The sequence below is a fragment of the Cetorhinus maximus genome, chromosome 12, assembly GCF_964194155.1.
Source record: "Cetorhinus maximus chromosome 12, sCetMax3.hap1.1, whole genome shotgun sequence".
Taxonomy (NCBI): domain Eukaryota; kingdom Metazoa; phylum Chordata; class Chondrichthyes; order Lamniformes; family Cetorhinidae; genus Cetorhinus; species Cetorhinus maximus.
Genome location: NC_135890.1, coordinates 42,427,899 through 42,433,604, shown reverse-complemented (window position 1 = coordinate 42,433,604; position 5,706 = coordinate 42,427,899). Strand labels below are relative to the sequence as shown.

The 5,706-nt window shown below is 42.4% G+C and overlaps 1 long non-coding RNA gene across 1 annotated transcript; it reads left to right on the top strand.

Moving 5' to 3' along the window:
• Positions 1-297: 297 nt before the first annotated feature.
• On the top strand, positions 298-4,240 carry LOC144687399 (uncharacterized). The gene is made up of 3 exons (XR_013578132.1): positions 298-381; positions 3,916-3,978; positions 4,112-4,240. It is a non-coding gene; the product is annotated as an uncharacterized LOC144687399 (long non-coding RNA).
• The last annotated feature ends 1,466 nt before the right edge of the window (positions 4,241-5,706 follow it).

The window sequence follows — 5,706 nt, the reverse complement described above, 5'->3', positions numbered from 1 at the left end:
CTGTTCACAAATGATTCTTAGATATCAGGTAACAGATTATTTAAAATATATTAAATTTGCAATGCTTAAAAATAAACACATAAACCATCATAAGATCTCCCACAACATGTATGTGTGTGACATTTAGCTTGGATCCGTTGCAGCCTTAATGGGGCAGCACTTTGTCTTTTATTGGCAACCAGCAAGCTGAGATAACTGTCACTGAGTACACATTACTGATACAGCTTCACAGTTGTAACAATTGTAATGGTAATAATTTACCACTTCTAAAAACATTGCTATTTCTTTCTTTACCAAAAGAGTGCCTGGATATTTCCAACTCAAGCCATGGGCTCCGATAGAAGAGCAGGGATTTTTAATATTGCTTGAACAAATTCATGGGTAAGTTTTGTATATCATAAATTCTAACATCTATATTTTTCTGCGTTTATGTTAAAAATGTCTTAGTCTGTCCCTCTGTCTCTTTTGATATCTCACCCTATTTCCTTGACTAAAAACGAACCACTGAAGATAGTTTTACTGTCAACACTTGTTTCAAAAATGTTCCAAAGTTCATGCTTTAGGTTTTGTGAAGAACAGTTATAATTACTAGCAATTACTGAGGATTGAGGTGCCCTGCTACTACACAGATTAACTGTGGAGAATCATATGAAAACTTGCAATAAATTTGTCCACGGCCCACAATGTCATGGATGAACTCATGCCTTAGGCTTTTGAAAGCACTCAAAGATGCAGAATTTAATAATATCATGTTATTGTGAAACAATGTATTGAATTTATTGTATTAGAGACAATACTTATCACGATAAACGTTGTAGTTGCTAAAGAAATAAAGATGGCAGCGGAACATATTTTGTAAAGTATTCTGGAAACACTTTAGAAAGCAACATTTATAGAGGAGCCAATCAGCTGAAAGACCTTTTGATACACACCAATCAGCTGCCAGCATAAAGCAAAAATTCTTAGGAATTTTGAATATTTTTAATTAAGATTCAGTGAGATGCATAGGAAATACATACTGGAGGTACAGTTCTAAAATGATTACAAATATTATTCAATCTCCACATGGAGGCAGGTAGATCTTAACTTGTGCACTAGAGTCAGGATTCTGATTTCATTTTTTCATTCATGGGAGGTGGGCATCGCTGGCTAGGCCAGTATTTATTGCCCATCCCTAATTACCATTGAGAAGGTAGTGGTGAGCTGCCTTCTTGAACAGCTGCAGTCCACGTAGTGTAGGTGCACCCACAGCGCTGTTAGGGAGGGAGTTCCAGGATTTTGACCCAGCAACAGTGAAGGAATGGCGATGCATTTCCAAGTCAGGATGGTGAGTGGCTTGGAAGGGAACTTCCAGGAAGTGGTGTTCCCATAGATCTGCTGCCCTTGTCCTTCTGGATGGTAACATGGGTTTTGAAGCTGCTGTCTAAGAAGCCTTGGTGAATTCCTGCAGTGCATCTTGTAGATGGTACACACTGCTGCCACTATGCGTCGGTGGTGGAGGGAGTGCCAATCAAGTGGGCTGCTTTGTCCTGGATGGTGTCGAGCTTCTTGAGTGCTGTTGGAGCTGCACTCATCCAGGCAAGTGGAGAGTATTTCATCACACTCCTGACTTGTTCTTGTAGATGATGGACAGGCTTTGGGGAATCAGGAGAGGAATTACTTGCCACAGGATTCCTAGCCTCTGACATGATCTTAAAGCCATAGTATTTATATGGTTCGCCCAGTTCAGTTTCTGGTCAATGGTAACCCCCAGAATATTGATATTGGGGGATTCAGCAGTTGTAATTCCATTGAATGTCAAGGGTCAATGGTTAGATAGGGATGATCATTGCCTGGTCCTTGTATTGCTTGCCACTTGTCAACCCAAGCCTGAATATTGTCCAGGTCTTGCTGCACTTGGACATGGACTGCTTCAGTATCTGAGGAGTCATGAATGGTGCTGAACATAGTGCAATCTTCAGCACTTATGATGGACGAAAGGTCATTGATGGAGCAGCTGAAGAAGTTTGGGCCGAGGACACTACCCTGAAGAACTCCTCCAGTGATGTCCTGGAGTTGAGATAATTGACCTCCAACAATCACAACCATCTTCCTTTCTGCTAGATATGACTCCAACCAGTGGAGAGTTTTCCCCCTGATTTCCATTGACTCCAGTTTTTTTTTTATTCATTCATGGGCAACATGGGCATCACTTACCAGGCCAGCATTTATTACCTGTCCCTAGTTCAGAGGGCATTTGAGAGTCAACCACATTGCTGTGGGCCTGGAGTCACATGTAGGCCAGACTAGGTAAGAACAGCAGATTTCCTTTCCTAAAGGACATTAGTGAACCAGATGGGTTTTCACAACAATCAACAATGGTTTCAAGGTCATCATTATACTTTTAATTTCCAGGTTTTTATTGAATTCAAATTCCACCACCAGCCATGGCAGTATTCGAACCTGGATCCCCAGACCATTACCCTGGGTCTCTGGATTATTAGTCCAGCAACGACACCACTATGCCATCACCTCCCCTAATTTTGCTAGGGCTCCTTGATGCCACCACTCAATCAAAAGCTGCCTTGATGTCAAGGGCAGTCACTCTCACCTCACCTCTGGAGTTCAGCCCTTTAGTCCATGTTTGACACTCCCATTGACTTTAATGGAAATAAAAATCTTGTGTGTTGTAAAACTGGCTGTTAGTTCACGATCACCCATTTTACACTATTGCTTAAAGACAAGATCTACCCCAGGGAGTCAAGACCAAGTCTGGTCTTCAGTTGAAGTATTAGGAAAAGGCAAGGGCTAACTGTAAAAACAAATTCAAAATTAATTCTCTTTTAAAGTCATGCAGTCCACCCTGATTTTAATACTTTCATTTTAAATTTCTATATCCACATTTATAATGGAAACAGCCCGTGTCTTGTCATGCTGGTGGGGTGTGTAATCATTGTGCAACAAACTTACATTGGATCTGGGAATTTACAATGGAAAAGGTTGAGAGGGATTAGAAACGGATGCATGATCTTATTACTAGTCAATCTCTCATTGCATCAAGAGTGAGGGCACCTTTCTTGTGAAGCAGGGTTAAAGGACAAAGAGATAATTGAGTCAAAAAAGTAATTCCTGCCTTTATAGAATGCCTTTCACAACCTCAGGATGTTCCAAAGTGCTTTATATCCAATAAAGTAATTTTAAAGCTTGATCACCGTTGTAATATAGGAAGCTTGGTAGCAAATTGCACACAGCAAGTCCCCACAAACAACAATATAATTCGCTTTAGTAATGTTAACTGATGGATAAATATTGGCCAGGACACCAAGTATAAGTCCTGCTCCTCTTCAAATGATACCATGCGATCTTTCACCTGAGAGAGCCAAAGGTGCTTCAGTTTAAAGACTGATCCAAAAGACAGCACCTTTGGCAATGTAGCACACCGTCAGCACTGTACTGGAATGTCAGCATAAATTTGGAATTCAAGCTTCTGATGTGGGGCTAGAACCCCTTGGTTCAGAAGCAAGTGTGTGACCAACTGAGACACGGAGCTGCATTCAACCAAGGCAAAGCAGGGGAAAGGAGACAGCTGATGGGGGAAGGGAGAAGAGAGGGGAGGGAGGAAAGGGAAAGTAGAGGAGAAAGGTGAAGGGGGAAGGGACATGTGTTCATAATTTCCATGTTTTAAGCCACTTTTATACTGATGCGCATTTGAGTTGGATCTCAAGAGCTTGACCTCCAGATGTTAGCTTACTGGGTTTGCATTACAAAACCTGATTCCTTGTGCTAGTAGAAGATTTTTAGACCAAGTCCATCACACACAGGATTCCCCATTATCGACAGCTAAGTTGTGTTTATTGAAATCATGCACATTTAGTATGAAAAATCACATTATTGCTGTTGGTCAATGATATTCTCAGTTTTATGCTTTCCTTTCAGAAAAACTATCACCATTCCTGATCCTACACAAAGAGATGAGGCTACAGGTTGTCACATTTCTTGGTGAGTATGGAAAAAACGTAGCAACATTTGGTAATCAGTTTATTCACTTTTAGGCAGCTGATTTGCAGTAAATCATTTTATTGGATACTTATCATTGCAAAGCATTGAAATTCTTATTCCCTATTCTACTGAGCCTGAGTAAAGCTCCAGTCATAGATGAAGCTATACATGCCAGAAGCTCCTAAGTCTGTTTCCCAATGCATGCTGATTTGGCTGTGCGCAACTGGAGCAGCAGTTAAGACACAAGAAGTGGTCTCAACATGTTGGGCTATGGAACAGAAAAGTTGGTCAAGGTTACAGTATCCGATGGCTATCCAACAAATCCTTTAACAGGCACCCACATGGCTGTCAGGTAAGAGCAGTATCAGCAGACAGGAAAGGGGCGGTAAGTTGTGCACCTCAATTTTCAGTCCGCTACCACTTAATTTCAGCCTGGACATAGGAATAGAACCAATCCCCACAAAGCCCAAAATAATTTTGGCAGGATATGTGAAAATGTTTCAATTATAGTAAATAAATAGCAAAGCAGAATGAAATGGAACTAAGGAAAGAGTAAATCATTAACATGGGTACGTCGGAAGTCCTACATGTTGCCGCTCTGAAATTCTACACCATGCGGCTGGATCATCCCCCCATCGGAGGGATGGGGGGGTGGGGGGGGGAGGGGGGGGTTGTTCGGGAACAGACACGTGTGGGCGGGTTCCTGATTGGCACCCCCAGTTGGGGGCGCACCGCCATTTTACGTGGGCGGGCCAATTAAGGCCCGCCCAGCGTGACGTCCGCCCTGAAGCCCTGTGTGCTCCCTGTGCAGGCGGGGGGGGGCGATTTCCTGAGCAGGTCTGTGCGCTCTTTCACGCATGAGTGGAAGAGCCCACAGATTTCCCTGAGGCAAAGTGCTGCCTCAGGGAGATCGTTTCAACTTTAAAAACTGTGCTGAACAGAGAAAAAAAAAATTATTGACATGTCCCCTCATGTGACACTGTCACAGGAGCTGGGACATGTCAATGATTTTTATTTATAAATTTCATAAACATTTTTAAAACCCTCATGAAACCTCATTCCACCCATAGATGAGGTTTCATGTCTTTTTGAAAGCCCACCTGGGCTCCAGCCTGCCCGCCAACCTTAAGGTTGTACGGGCAGGTCCATTGATTACTTCAATTACTTCTTTAAGGGCCTTAACTAGCTGTTGACAGGTCGGCGGGCACGCAGCCGACTCAGCTTCTCGCCCGCCGACCTGAAAATGTAAATGACACAGGGTGACATCGGGACACATGTCCGACGTCACCCCGCTTCATTTTACACATCAGCGAGAAGGCCCCGCCCCCACTCACAGGCCTAAAAATTCACCCTCATGTGCGATAACTTAAATGGCAATTAGCTCCACAAAGTTGTTGCTGTGTTTTGTATCTTTGAGGACAACATAAAAATAGCTGCTTCCTCTTGAACAATGTAGACTTCTATTTATCTTTGAGAGTGAAAGATACCTGCCTAATTACATTATTGTACCACCACAGATACATTAATTGGGACTTCCTAGTTTAACTATGTTTAACTCAGTAACATTCTCAGCACCTTCTCAACACTTATTTCATTCACTATAACTGTTGCAATTTCACTTGCATTACGAATGTAGACTACATTTCTGGCCTATCAGCACTACAATGGCGCAAAACAATTATCGGTATCAACAAAGGGAAGTAAGCTGGACATACACTGCGACTAGCA